The sequence below is a fragment of the Notamacropus eugenii genome, chromosome 6, assembly GCF_028372415.1.
Source record: "Notamacropus eugenii isolate mMacEug1 chromosome 6, mMacEug1.pri_v2, whole genome shotgun sequence".
Classification (NCBI taxonomy): domain Eukaryota; kingdom Metazoa; phylum Chordata; class Mammalia; order Diprotodontia; family Macropodidae; genus Notamacropus; species Notamacropus eugenii.
The window spans coordinates 24,335,296-24,350,766 of record NC_092877.1 but is presented as its reverse complement, the minus strand read 5'-3'; the positions used below and the strand labels follow the sequence as shown (position 1 = coordinate 24,350,766).

The 15,471-nt window shown below is 39.5% G+C and overlaps 1 long non-coding RNA gene across 2 annotated transcripts in view; it reads right to left on the bottom strand.

Moving 5' to 3' along the window:
• Positions 1 to 6,432: 6,432 nt before the first annotated feature.
• The window catches only part of LOC140510554 (uncharacterized), a 30,115-nt gene continuing 21,076 nt past the window's right edge, over positions 6,433 to 15,471 (bottom strand). Inside the window, exons 2-4 of one of the 2 annotated variants that reach the window (XR_011969286.1) lie at positions 10,374 to 10,425; positions 8,456 to 8,584; positions 6,433 to 7,749 (exon numbers count right to left, since the gene is read on the bottom strand). This is a non-coding gene — a long non-coding RNA (uncharacterized lncRNA). The remainder of the gene's footprint in view (positions 7,750 to 8,455; positions 8,585 to 10,373; positions 10,426 to 15,471) is intronic. The other variant, XR_011969285.1, reaches the window with a different exon arrangement.

Below are 15,471 nucleotides of genomic sequence, written 5' to 3'. Positions count from 1 at the left end.
TGGAAATGCCTGAGATTTTATTGCATTCTTTTCAACTTTGTTCTTTGTGGGTAATTTCTTCCCTGATAGTGAGCTTGATAAGTAACTAGTGTGCCCATAAAATGAACTTATTAATGACTACATTCCAACTGCCTAATGGGGTACCCTTTGAATACTGACAGAAACAAACAAGAAAGGTCCCAGCAGGAGACCAGGGTTATAGAAATAGCATTCTCTGAAAACAGAGGATATCTTTACACACCAGTGACTTGTACTTAAGGAGGACAGAAGGCTCTTTTTTTAAAAAGTCTTATAAAATTACAAGATTTTTCTTTCATAAGTTAAAAAAATATCTAAACAATAAGAAAGATGTTCATTGTGCATGATTGGGCTGTGTCAGTATAATAAAAGTAATGATGTAACACCAATTAATCAGTCAAGAAAGCATTTATTAAGGCCTCTATGTGTCAAGCCCTGTAGATACAAAAATGAAATAATACATGCTCTAAGGAAGCATATATTCTATCAAGAGAATGTATACACATATAAGAATAGATACAAAATATAGACATGTAACAATGCATATGATTTTTCCCCACCCCTGAGCTCAATTACTTTAGTCATTACATGTTAACATATGATAATCCAATTAACAAAGTATAGCACCCTATAATCCTTCTATGAGGTAGAAACTCTCTGAGTTGAGCAGGGAATAACTTGATTAGTTGAACAAACAAATTAGCCATGTTATTGGAGGTTTTATGTAGCTAATTTCTAGACAAATTTCAGGAACTTGAAAGTTAAGCATTTGAAAGAAATAAGCTCCTAGGAGAGGAGAGGAGTGGTTTGTTGGTTTTTTTCTCTCCTCTCTCTACCCAACCTTGATCCTTGGCCATGTAGCTTTGAGATGGAGTTTCTTGATTTTTAGGATGCGCTGCCATCCAACAGATAGTAGAACCACAATTTCTAAACAGAGATGGATACAGAGAGGCAGTCACTTGAGGGAGGAAGCAGATTCAAGGAACAGGATCCTTAGCAGCAAAGAAGAGAGCTAGCTATGGAGAAGAACAGAAACTTGGAACCTACCCAGGAAACAGTGCCTTAGGTAAGCAGTTATGGTAAGGGATACTCGTGATAATCCAGAATAGAAGACAGAAGTGACTTCAGACAGGTAGGAAAACCAAGAGACAGCAGTGAACCCTCTACTCCCCACAATGGGGAGAAAGATACTCTCCCAAATGCTGGCATCCTGAGACAAAGCCCCAGTCACCCCATACTAGCTATAGACAAGCCCAGAACAGTGTCCTTGTAGATCTGACCCATAATATAAATGAACTAGGTTTTGTGCCTCATTTATGGAATTAGTTCTTAAATTCAAAGAACTGAGAGGCAGTTCAGTCTAAGAAACTTGGCACCAAACTTGTAATCACAAGATCTGAAATTGATTCCTCGATCTGCCGATCACTACCTGGATGGCCTTGGCAAGTTGCTTGTCCACTTTCCCATAAGACCACTCTCTGGTCTTTAGTTTCCTCATTGCTAAAATGAAGAGTTCTAGGATCTCTCCAAGCTCTCAATCTGTATATTACTGTGAAAATGTTTTATTTTGTTTTAGACCTATCAATTTCATAAACCTTTCATTAGGTTGCCCTAATGACTTCATCTTCTTCCGTTCCACCCTGACACCTTTTATTCATCATGCCCTTGGTCCATCAGGCTATGTCTTAAAGAGATGGTGTTCTCTGCCACTAACCTTCCATTTTTATTGCAATTTTTAAAAAATCTACAAGGGAAATAGGGACTGTAGAATTGAATATAACCTCTACAATTTCTAAAGTGTTAGAGATGACATGACACATTATGGGCTGCAGCAACTGTTACAGTCTAAGGATGATTAGGTTTCCTGGATACAATACTCTACAGATTTGACTTTCCACAAAACTCATAATAGAGTTCATGTTACTTGGATTAGAACCCAGGCCTGGATTGTCAAAACGAAACTGGCTGTCTGCTTTCCTTGTCTGATTTGTTCTTGGAAGGTGCTTTTTTGTTACTATTGTTATGTTATATTGAACACCATCTTTAGTTCATTTGAATGACTCCAGAAGTCACTAAAGATCCAGAGCTGAGCTTCTCTTCAAATCTTTCAGTGGTAAATAGTACCACCCCAAATAATAGAGGGGAAAAGATGGATAGTGGGAATCTGTGCAAAGCCAGATCTCTGGAGCAATACTTGAGAATACAGAAAGCTGTTCTCCTGTGCAGGAACTGCAAGGAACAAATCAGACTTGTTTTCTATCAAACAACACATAAGAGATTTTCCAAAAGAGTTGTAATCTTCTTACTGGGCTCTTGTCTCCACAACACTGACTCTCTATAAGTTGTCTTTAGATCTAATGCTACAGCTTGGACATCTGTGTACCCTAAGAACATTTTGAAAATTACACCCACCCCATGCTGCTGTCCACTGGGGGGCCTTGTGTGCCATGTGACATCGTGAAATCAACATCTCCCTGTGTACCTTAAACAACATAATTTTCTGACATTATAAAAATGCAGTTTTAAACGGTCACATTCACAAGTATCCAGTGTTTTGAACCCTCACTGATTTCCTACTTTGCCTCCCTGAGCCATGGTGCTGGTTTTTTTTTTTTAATGTCATTTTGACCGACACTCTTTTCAGTCTTAATTTTCTTCCCATTGCCACAGCCAAGTCCTTTATTCAGTTCAAGACTAGCTTAACCGTGGCATTTCTCCAGTGTTTCAAGTACAATATCTCCTTTGTCCAGTCACCCACATTCTTCCCAAAAGCAGTGAACCATTCCATGGAGCTTAAGTGGGGATGAACTCCGACCCTGACCTCATAAGGTGAGCCTCATGTCCTCATTTGTCAAAGGGTCAGAGTATAAGTGGCCCTCTGAAAGGGGCTAGGACACAGGATCATGCTTCATGGGATGGCCCTGATGTCACTTGTATCCGGCACGGTCTCATCTCCCACTTCTGACTGATAGAATTCCAACCTCCATCAAAACACAGCTCAAAGTCAACCCTCTACAGAAGGCCTTTCCAGATCCCTCCCCTTAGTCATTTTAAACTTTTGCCTCTTTCCCAAAAATGATTTTTGCATTTACTTTGCATATTATTTTGCTTGCAGTTATGCATGTTCATGTTGATTTCCCCTATTAAAATGTAAGCTTCTTGAGGGCAGGGGGTTATTTCATTTTTTTCTTTATCCCCAGCACTAGTATATGTAGTACCTGACCCCTAGAAGATACGCAATATAAATGCTTACTAAATTTCATTCAAAGTCCTGTGATGTGTATCTGTGTTTGTTAGGCTTTTATTTTAAATTGCTGGCTTTGTCCAAGTGCTAAGGTCCTGGCAGATAAATATTCCACGTTCTGTTGGTTCTAGTGTGTATAGAATGAGCCCAGGTAAGCACACTGTCACCAATACAACCACCTAAGAAGAATGTTTATATGACTGTCAGCTTCAATGATTTTTTTTTTACTCAATTGACCAGTCACCAACAGATCATGAGGATGCAACAAATAAACCAGGATGCCAAGAGTTAACAGTTTACCCAATTTGTAACCTTCATCTGGGATGATTTTAACCTGATCACTTTCTCCATTCCTCAGGCCAGTGAATTATATAAATATCTTTATCGCACGTACTAGAGTTATTCAGTTGGAGTCCCAAGAACTTCTTAGATATTTCAGGAATATCATAGAGAAGAGTCCTCTTCAGATGAGGGTGAATTAGATGGCTTCTCAAATCCCTGATGATACTGAGATTCTCTGAAATATATTGTGATGACAAGGAGTCTGAGTGGTTGAGAGAATGCTGATGGAAAAGGGGATGGAGTCTTTTTAAGTCCTAGATTCAAGGCTAGGTTCTTTTACTTCCTGGTAATGTGAAATTTGATCAATCACAGATCCAAAATCTCAAGAGTTGGAAGTTACTCTAACTTAGGCCTGATCAAGACTCGCTTTCCCCCAACAATTTAACCAACAAATGGTCACCCAGCCTTTACTTGAAGACTTTTAGTAAAGGGGAGGAGTATCTGGATAGCTCTAATTGTTGAGAAGTTTTTTCTTCTTGTGGGATTGAAAAAAAAAAACCTTTGATTTGTGGACTTTCTCTGATAATTTACATCATGCTCCTTCTATTCCTGACATGTCTAACAGTGACACTTCCTACTGCCCCTTTCTGGAAACTTCCAAACCAAGATAGAGATGCCCATGTCCCACACCCGTGAGTCTTACCAGTCACTTCCCAGAATCTCCCTAGAGGTAGACTTGGGGAGAAATGCCCACTGTGACATCAGAAATGAATAATCACTCAAGAACCTTGTTTGTCAAACAAGAAGTCTTGTTTGCAAGAGAATGGCCTCTTGCAAAGACATGGCTGATACTTCCCCATCACTCACACACACACACACACACACACACCTCTTTCTTTCTCTTCCAGTGGTCAGAAGACCATCCCACCCAAGGCTCCAACATCCCCAGGTTGTATCCCTGATTGCCCCAGTCCCATTCACTGTTTGATTTTTTAAGCTAATGAAGACCTGTTGCCTCATGTATTATTTATTGTCCATTGGATCGGACCATTTTTCGTTGATTTTTGCTAAACCATATTTTCCTCTACTCTAAAAGAGGCTCTTGAGTGTAAAATGCTTTATAAATTGTAGAGTACTATATACTGTTCCTATGAGTTTTGTTATTGAATATTTGTGTGAAGTCAGGTGCCATCAGTAACTCTGTTTCTTCTATTTCCTTCAAGATAACTAGTAGTAGCAGCAGCGGCGGCGGCGGCGGCGGCAGCAGTGATAGTACTTGCACTTCTATAGTACTTTAAAGTTTGCAAAGACCTTTAGCGATGTTATTTCATTTGAAATAAAAACTGCAAAATAATATGATACTCTAATACTTACTATGACCTTTTACAGAAGGTCTTTGACCTAATAAAAAAATTTTTTTAAATAAAAATTCTTTTACCAGCCACATGGAACTTTTTTCTCCAAAGACTCAAAGAATGCATAATGGCTATACTGTGAACTAACTCAGAACTTTATTTCAGCAGGAAATTAATTATTTTTCTTACTACAGCTAAATATTAACAATGTGAGAGGAATGCAGATGGGGTTAGCAGGTGTTGTTAAAGGAAGTATTTTTGCCTTAACACTATAGCATTGATGCAAGCACTTAATCATGTATTTGGGCAGCATAAAAACAATTTTGCAACAGATTTGTTTATGGGATTGGGGCCCACTATCAGACAGCATTGATCCCTGCAGTCATGTGCTTTAGTGAAACATTGGAGTAGTTTTAGAAAGAGTAAAATTTTTTGCCTCCAAAGTCACTTCCTATGCTGAAGGGGCATTTTGTTAGCTCAGAGGAATAGGTCTTAGTGGCCACTGTCTAACAAGATGTCATTCAATTCAGTCTAGTAATAAGTGACCATCCTGAGTACTGTACTAGTGTCAGACCTAAAAAATCCAAATAGAGAAGTTTCCAGGACCTTAGGTAGACTCTCTGGGAAAGACACGGAATCACCAAGGATTCAATCTAAAGAACACTTGAGTCAGACCTAGACTGAAATCCTGCCTCTGAAGTTTACTCCCTATATGACTTTGGGAAGCCAAATAACCTCAGTTTCTTCATCTGTAAAATGAGGTAATTGGATTAAATGGATTCTAAGATCCCAGCCCTGCCTTGCCTCTCCTAGTTTTAGAGTGATTATCAATAGTAACTGCTGCTGTTTCCCTCCCAGCCTGATGTATTTCTTTTGCTTGACCTCATTAAAGGGGCCGTGCCCTGGCTACTTCTTAAACAGGCCTATTCAATGAATGGGCATTACCTCACCCTAAGTGAGTACCCAGTCAGTGCATCCTGGGTCATCTCCAGTCATCCTGATGAATATCTGGTCACTGGATTCAGATAGCTCTGGAGGAAAAGTGAGGTTGGTGACCTACACAGCCCTCTCTCACTCAAAACAACATCAAGTGCAAGTCATGTCATCATTTCTCTGATGGCATGGTCTTCCTCGGGAATGTAGGAGGAACACAAGCTCTATGATCTCTTGGTCCTGAGGCAGAAAAAGTCTGTGACCTAGATCACAAGGAGAGTCACCTTAGTCCTTCCATTGACTCCACACTGCTCTACCCTTCCTCATTCCCAATAATGAAATCAGATTTCAGGTCTTGATTATCTGATCTTTACAGTATCTTTCACTTCTTCCTCCACTTTGTTCACACAGCTGCCATTGTCACACACACACACACACACACACACACACACACACACACACACACACACAGAGTCTCTCTCTCAGTAATCATTACTCTTTGGCTCTCTACTCAAACTCCATTTCCCATTGCTGTATCCCCTTCAGTGGCCTTGTGCGGGTTACATAGACCCTTATCAATGAATCAGAGACTCAGAGATATTAGCAAAAATAGTTCATTTATTAACTTTCTCAAGAAAGGGCTCCCTCAGAGCACCCGAAAGATGGACCAACCAGAGACAGGAGGTGTGTTCAGCTCAGCAGATTACATAAATCCTAACTGCAATCCCCTCCTCCCTAACCCCCTTCCTCAGGACTCATTGGTGCAAGCCCTGAGGGTACAATCTATTCATGGCAACCTACCCTAGCAACAGAGAACAAAGACAATTTAGCAAACTTGTCTGGAGACAAGGATAGGTGGGAAGTTTTGGGTGGGGAGAGGGGAGAGGTTATGCCTCCCTGCTCTGTACCTAAAAACAAGGAGAAGGAGTCTGGAAAAGTACAGAATATGTTGAAACATTTCTTTACAAGGTCAGCCTGCTGCCAATGTTTCAACAAGACAAGAAACAATTAATTCTTTGAGGAGGCTTCTCTCCTGAGAGATCCTCAGAGATCATCTCTCACAGTCCCTCCTCTTATCTTTTACCCTGTGAAGATTTCTCACACCATTCTTTATATGCTTCTTCCATCAAATTGTCTTCTCTGCCCTTAGGCTCATTTCAATCTCTAGGGTCAACCCAGGGTCCACCCCTGACTTTTTAAAATCATCAGTGTCAGGAACCCCTCTGCCTTTCCTTCTATCATTTTAGATAGGGTATCTTGAACAGTTCAGGTAATTAGCTGCATCTGGAAGGGGAGGTATACAGGAAGTAATATTATGCCACTAACAGCAATTAGCACAAACCATAGAATTTGTTTCCACCAGCTTCCTCCAAACCAGGACCACCAAGAAGCATTAAATGGTGATGTCCAAGTTTGAACTGGAATGTGAGCCAATTTTCTAATATTTCTAGTGATTTCTTCTCCTGTCTTTCCATTATCATCTATTTTCATACAGCAGGTGGAGAGATTTAGCTTCCCACAAACTCCCCCTTTTTTTCTTTATTAAAACTTGTTTCCACACCTAAATCCAATAAATACCTCCTCACGTTCTTTCCCCTATGAATTCTTTCCTTCATCTATCTCTCCTTTATATGAATATGGGAAGGGAGCAAAGTTGACCGACACATTGACAAATTACAAGGGGGCAGTCCCCTTTCATAAGTACAAATACAGAGATTCAAAATACAAAGGTAGATCAATGAATTTTCCATTCAGAAGTTCCATCTCACGCAGCCATCTGGGGGTTTTCTGGTGCACATGATGCAGTTTTCTGGTCTGGATACTTGTTCAAGCCTTCTTCAGCACAACATCTCTGCATCTTCTTTCCTTTATCTTCTTGTAGAAATCCAGATGTCCACATTCTCCTACAAAACTGACCTTGATACAATTATAGATTACCATTCCTAAGCTTTATAATACTCTTATCACTCTTACAAAATCAAAATTGGAATTTTGGCCAATTGTCATGCTTAAGAAATTCACATCAGAACCCAGATTTTACATTTTACATTAATTCACTATTCATTTCCCCCATCACGAAGACTGAGATTTCACTAAGGAGTCAATACCAGGCTCCAATATTTACATAAATATAATAAATAATCATTTTAACACAGTACATATCACATCATAAAACAATTCCAACTTCTTGTCATGTGATGCTTCTTTTAAAGCATTTACAGTATAGGCCAAAAAGCCATTATTCTTTTAACGTTAACCAACTGAGACAAAAATGGCAATGACTACATATAACCTCACAAGCCCTTGACTTGATTGTCTCCATACTATTACTAAGAATTAAAGGACCCTAACATTATTGTAGGTCTAAAAACCTAGGCCTAATAGCTTAATTTTAGACAATCTCAGATGTTCCTCTGCCAACAATCTACTATTTAATAGATCTGGCATTATGCCTACAAAACTTTTGATCATAAGAAATTGCCATTAAGAGTAGGGACATTTCAGGGGAGTATCTCCCTAACTTTCATGTCAATCCCAGGTGGGAGTAGGTTGTCAGCTGGCATCCAGCCAGGCTTAAAATCTTCCAGGCATCAGTGGGGAAATTGAGTCAGGAAAATCCTACCTCAGCCCAGGCTGAACAGTCGTTTCCCCAACCTTCCCATGAGATCACCTTTTTGCAGTGCGTACCAGCATCTCACAGGTTCACTGGCATCATGGGTCAATGGCTCACAGTCTCTCTTACTATCCACACCTGGAGTTAGACACAGAAGGACAGTCAGTTAATAGTCCCATAAAATCTTAAAATAGCAAGCTCCAATAATCAGGTTCAGATATGACTATAATTTTACATTGGCTAAGGAACATCTTTTGAAGCAAGTCTTAAGTAGCTTGCATGCCTTTCTATACATGTTGTAATTCCTGATTAAATAACATTCAAAATCAAATTTACCATTAAAACCATGTTATTGTTCTAATAGATTTACATCTGCTTCCCAAGCTTCTCTATACCTTTCTAACCCTGCTCAGTCTAAAAGAATGAGCTACACATATGACAGGTTCAAACACCAACTTCAACTTATGTTCATGAAAAGGAATTCAAATCAAAACAGAAACACTGAACTTTTCCATCAATGCAAAATATCACCAGAGGTTACCTGCTGCTGAGAAACTTAGACTGAAATTCTTTTCCCCAAACTAAAAGTGTCTCCGATTTAGTCTCAGTAATTAATTCAGTCAATTGTTTTTACCCGATTAGTCTTTGTAACATGTAAAGACCTTATTCCAAGTTGGGATTTTTGTCCATTACCCAAAGAGTTTTAGTCCTATTTGTTTAAATGGGCCCTGGAAAACCTCACCTTGTCCCATGTGAACTGGCTCTCTAGAGGCCCATAAAAGCATATCACTATGCCCTGTCAATCCAATTCTCCAGGTTACTGGCCACTCCCATCAAGACCATTCCTGAAACTCCCAGACCACCTGGGGCCACCTCAAACTCCTTCCTCAGTCCCTATGTAAATAAGAGAATAAACTTTGACCTTCTTTAGCTGAAAGAAGCCTTGGGTTGAATTCATTTGAGCAGGACTCAGCGAATTACTATTTTGGGGTCTCAAGTACCCCTAAACCTCAACAGTTCCATATAATTATAGTCAACTTTAAATCCCAATATTGTTCTATGAAACAATGATACAGCATCACATTTATACTTTGGTTTCCTTTCCATTACCTAATTATTCTCATAATATTCAGAAGGAATGATCCCAAGGATTTTATCTTTCACAAGCTCATACCAGAGTACTCATTTACCCAATTAATTAAAAACAGCAAGATTCCACTACTTGCATTGTGCTTACATTTTAAGTTATCTGCTTTGATTATAGAAACATGCCATGTAGATGAAAAACAAGGACCTAATTAGATATCATAGTCAGACTCAGAAATAGTCAAGTGGGAACATATTCCTTTTCAAAGGAACACAATGGGGAAACTGAGCCAGAAGGATCCCACCCCAGGCTGAGGACACAATTGTCCCCTGAGGCTTGTTAGATGGCAGGTTTCACTAATTAAAAATTTTTTATCAAGACTCACATCTTAGATCTTCAATTTGTCCTAAAAACCAATCACTAGAGATTATTTATCACCAAAACAAATTTCTTATTTATGAACTCCATCTGAGTTCATATTAGATCTTAAGAAGTCCTTCTGTAATGACTGGACTTCAAAAGGAGAGGGGGGTGGGGCCGGGAGACTTCTTATCTTAAAATTATCCCAGAGCTTCCAGGAGTCATAAAATTCCAGGTCTCCCTTATCTTGTCCCTTATCTTCCATCTGCCCCCCCACAAAATCTGAAGTTATTATAACAAATTAGCTTACAAATATAAATTTTGTAGGTACGCCTTTCAAAAATCATACAAAAGATTTTACAAAACATTTCTTCATACAACAAATATCTTTTTCTTTTAAGAACAGTTTACAATTTATCACAAAACTCTCATGAACCTGCCAGGCCTAGAGGCCTGTGGGCTACCCGAGTCTTACCTTACCTCTCGCAGGTCTTCGGTTGGCCAAACCGGATACTCGTATGAGAGAAGAGACCTATCAGAGTCGAACAAGGGTTGAGCTTTATTCAGGGTTCTGGTTACAAGTGCAGGGGGAATTCTTCCTTAGGAAGGAGAGAGAAAGATCTCCCAAGGAGGCAAAGATCTTACAATAAGAGATTGGAAGTAGAAGTGTAAGTGGGGAGAGAGGGGGAGGGGAGAGAGGAGAGAGGAAAAGCGGAGCCTTCTGTCCTCACACGTGGCCCCTCCGCCCAAGAGAACTTTCAGGCTTTCCTGACCCTACTTAAGCTCTCCCGTCTCGTAGTTTACACGTCAACACCGAGCCTGTTAGGTAACAATGGGTGTGCCCAGATCCGGGACAGCCTCGAGGGCGGGGAGAGCTCTCTCCCATCACGTTTCTCACGGGAAGAGGCGGAAATACACGAGATAGCTTGGTTCACACCTCGATTCCCAGCCGTTTCCTGGGGGGCCTCGTGAGAACTCTAAGATTTAGAAGTTCCCACCTTTACCCGCCCGAGACTGTCCACATGGAATTGAGCTTCCATCCCCAGCATGAACCTATTTGGCAAATATTACAAAAGATCTAAAACCAAGGCCTTTTCACATTTGGCCATAAAATCTTCCTTTTACAAACATACTTTTGTAAATGCTTGATTCATAGCAAAAACAATTTTAGTTAAAACTTCCTTCTTAATAGCAGAAATACACTTTTTAACATAATTAATACATCCTTAGATGGAAAGTCATATGTAAAAAAAAGTATATGTATTTTTACCAAGGATTTCTATTTTCTCAATAGGAATTCTACAACACAAAAACTCTTATATGGAATTCATAACAGCTTTTTAACAATGACATTCCTAATATAGCATCTTTTAGATTTACTTAAAAATTTAAAACAATTTAAGTTTACTTAAAACTAAAAAAAAAAAAATCCATTAACCCATTCAGGTGAATACATTTTCACATCACCTTCACAGTAATTCATCTCTTTACCATCACGTGGGTACACTCTATCACTTGATCAGACAGAGTCATCTCCAATTTCATTGAGCTATTAATTATCAAATCAAGGTATGTGATTTTTCTGTCTCCTTAAAATACTTCCTCACACCCTCACCACTTACTGATACCATCTAAAACTGGCACAAAGGTCCAGAACAACTGTCTAGGGACAAGAGGGGTTTGAATAACCACCATTTATTCCCAAACCTTATCTGATTTCCATATTAACCAAACTTTATTCATCTTTCCAAACGTCTCAATCTCATTACTCAGACTTTCCAGCTTTCCTTTGCATTTTATTTATAAGACAAGATAGCTCAAAAGTTATTACTTTTTATTTAAATTCAATCTAAATAATCTTTCTCCTTTTCTGAAAAAGTTTAAAATTATACTAGCTTAAAATGTGCTTAAGTTAACTGTCTTTAGCCTTGATAAAAGAGATATTATTAATTCTGAACCAATATTAACTAGGTAGACTTACCCTCTTAGCAAGGAACTTGGAAACTTAATAATTCATTGAATCGTAACAATTACCAATCACAATAATTGTTTGTTGGTTTTCCAATCAAGTTACAAATTTTTGTTTTCTCAACAAACCCAAATCTTCTGAACTGATATGGGGAAGGGGGTGGCTGAAAGCACATGAGCCCATTGTTCCCCCATCTCCCATTTTTCTTCACATTATTTTTTTCTGCCTTTACTCAGATTACCTTTAATCTCCTTTATATTCCAAATAAAAATAAAATGCCTAACAATTTTGTCCTACCCCAAACCTTAAAAATTAGAGGGAGTTAAATGTCTAACAATTTACAAACCAAGAAAGCCACATTTCTTCCCCTCCCCCTCTGCAAAAAATAAAATAAAATAAAAACTCTTTTTGCCTTATCCTAAAATGATCACTTTAAAAAAAAAAAACAGAAAGACCTCTTCATATTACTTATTTATTTTTGCCACTTTAAACACATTGTCTGGTATCAGATATGGTGGCTTCATTTGAACATAAAGTACCAACTTTAGCTTCAAGACCTAATTAAATCTAAATTCAAAACTCTCAGCCTTTCTTTTCTCAATTGCCTGCTTGAGATTTTTTTTTTTTTTTTACTAATCTTCCCCTTATTTCCACCAGACTTTAATAAATTCTAACCTATCTTAAACATTAAATTAAGAGTGACACATTTCACCTATTCACAATTCCGTACATGACCAGAATGAATTCTATTACCTTTCTGTTGTGTCCCATTACAAAAAAATTTCTCCTTTGGGTGAGGCAGGAAATATAAATGCTGGTTAACCTGCTTTTCTTTGGTCTGAGCTAAAAAGATAAATTCCCTTGCTCTCTGTCCCTGCTTCAAGGGACAGTCTAGCTCAGCCTTTCTGCTCTTTCTGGCTGGCTAAATTTACAACCTTAGAAAGCGTCAGATAAAACAGAGAAACAGACTTTCATTCCCACAGAAATATCAACACAACATATAAGACAAAACATTTAACAAAATAGGAGTGTACGTATAGGTTTAAATTTTTGGCAAAGCCAGTCCTCAGAGGATCCATACTTTGGCCAGAAGACATTTCCTCCAAGCTGAGCACCTGCCCAAACAAAACAGCAATACTTAATCATTTTCTTCTTATCCTTACCCCTATATTTTGGAAGTTCATTCCAATTACTAAGTCTAGATCCCAAGGGACTTTCAGCCAGCACATCTGGTAGCTTTTCCTTGTCTCCACCTGATTTTGAATTTGATTTCCCCATCCTCTCAGATGGCCTCTTTACCAACTCAAAGAGTCTAGGTGGGTTCGTTGGGCTTCCCCTCATAAGACTTCAGTTCCCTCAGATGTCTTACGAACCTTTCCGCTTAGACTCTGGGGAACCCAGTCACCCAGAGGGTTGCCATTTTGGCTTGTGACATCTTATGGGCTCATCCTGCTTAGCTTCCAAGTCCTCCTGGTCCACTTACACACAAACCTACGTAACCAAAAATTTCTTTCACTTCACATGGGTGGCTGTGGTGGTCTTCTGATCACGAGTGCTGTACAACTTTTGTTTTGCCACTCTGAGATCTCCCTTCAGGTTTTTCCCTCCTCAGGGGAGAGTCCCAAACCAGCCAAAACCTGGAGGCCACCAGAAAAGTCTGGTATGGCACCTGCCCCTGAATTTAGGTTGGGGGAGTCCCCAAAAAGGGGGTACAATCCTGGACGAGCCCCCAAAACTGTGTGGGCCACAGAGACCCTTATCAATGAATCAGAGACTCAGATATCAGCAAAAAGAATAGTTCAGTTATTGACTTTCTCAAGAAAGGGCTCCCTCAAAGCATCTGAAAAATGGCGTCAACCAGAGATGGCAGGAGTACTCAGCTCAGCAGATTATATAAATTCTAACTGCAATCCCCTCCTCCCTAACCCCTTTCCTCAGGGTTCATTGGTGCAAACCCTGAGGGTACAATCTATTTGCAGCAATCTACCCCAACAACAATGAACAAAGACAGTTTAACAAACTTGTCTGGAGACAAGGACAGGCAGGAAGTTTGAGGGGAGAGGGAAGTATTATTTCTCCCTGCTATATGCCTAAAAACAAGAGGGGAAAGTCTGGGAAGGTACAGAATATGTTGAAACATTTCTTTACAAGGTCAACCTGCTGCAAATGTTTCAACAGGACAAGAAACAATTAATTCTTTGAGGAGGCTTCACTCCTGGGAGATGCTCAGAGCTCATCTCTCACAGGCTCATATAGGTTGATGACTGAGGCTGAGAGGAAGTGATCTAATCTTTTGCAGGAGAATGAGGGGCCAGGTCTGAATCATGCAGGATCCAAGTAATTATAAAGCAAAGACCAGGCAGGGAAACTTGTGGTCTATTAGGCATCTCAGCATTTCCACCTCCACATTTCTCAACCATGACTCCTCTCTATTTGAATAGCTACTACCTTATTCAGGCCCTCATCACTTCTCGCCTCAACTATCACAATGAGCTTCATGACTCCATGGTTCTTTGGGGGGTTCTATTCCTGACTGTGTGGACTCCTTTCCCTTCCATGACCTGGCAGTCTTTTCACCCTCTTTGCAGCCCCTTCCTTGGATGGGTCAGTTCCTCCTGGAGCCTCCATTTTAAGAAAAGCACCCAGGACAGCCTGGTTTGCACATCCATTTCTCTCTGAATTCCACTCCAATCTCTCCAAGGTTGTTGTGAGGATCAATGAGAGAATATTAGCGAAGTGCCTGGAAGATAGTAGGAGCTTAATAAATGCTTATTTCCTTCCTTCCTTTCTTTCTTCTTTCTTTCCATCAGAATATAAGATCCTTACACACATGCTTCAATAATCATATTTGTATCTTTAGTACTTGGCACATGGAAGGCTTGCTCATTGATGGCCCAAGATCACACAACAACATACTACGCAAATCTAAGACTCAGACCCAAGTATCTGCTTCCAGTTGAGAGCATGCATGTATGTATATGTGTACATGCACACACCCACGCATATGAGCACACTACACCATAGCAAATTACCTGATCTGAAAGGTCTGGCAGATACCACAGTTTTAAAGCTTGTGTCAGAATGGAAGTATTTGTTATCTCCTCCTGATGCTTCTCCACCTTATGATATTTCAGAGTATTGAATACCACATGTAGTCATGACAGTGCCTCAGTATTGCAAATCAAAGATGCTTTCCTTCCCCCTTGGCACAAGCCATGGTGTTAGCTCAAATACAAGCATAGGTTTGAGTAGTTACTGTCTAGGCATGTTTAATTCAATTAAGTCAACATTGATTGAAATATGAGGATCTCAGAGTTGGAGTGACCTAAGAGGCTGTCACATCTAACACATACCTAAAAAGCAATCTTCTCTGTAATATACCTGACATATAGCCATCTGACCTTCTCTAGAGAGCCCCAAGCAAAAGGGACTACACTACCCCCTGAATCAACCCGCTCCATATATAGAAAACTCCAACTCTTTATATATTCTTCTGGACATCAAATTTTCTGGGGTCAAGAAAAAGAATTTGATTTTTTTTTCCACATGAAGAAGTACCAGGTTAATTTTCACAGGTGTTGATTTTCTGGTCTTCATTCTTCTATGGTA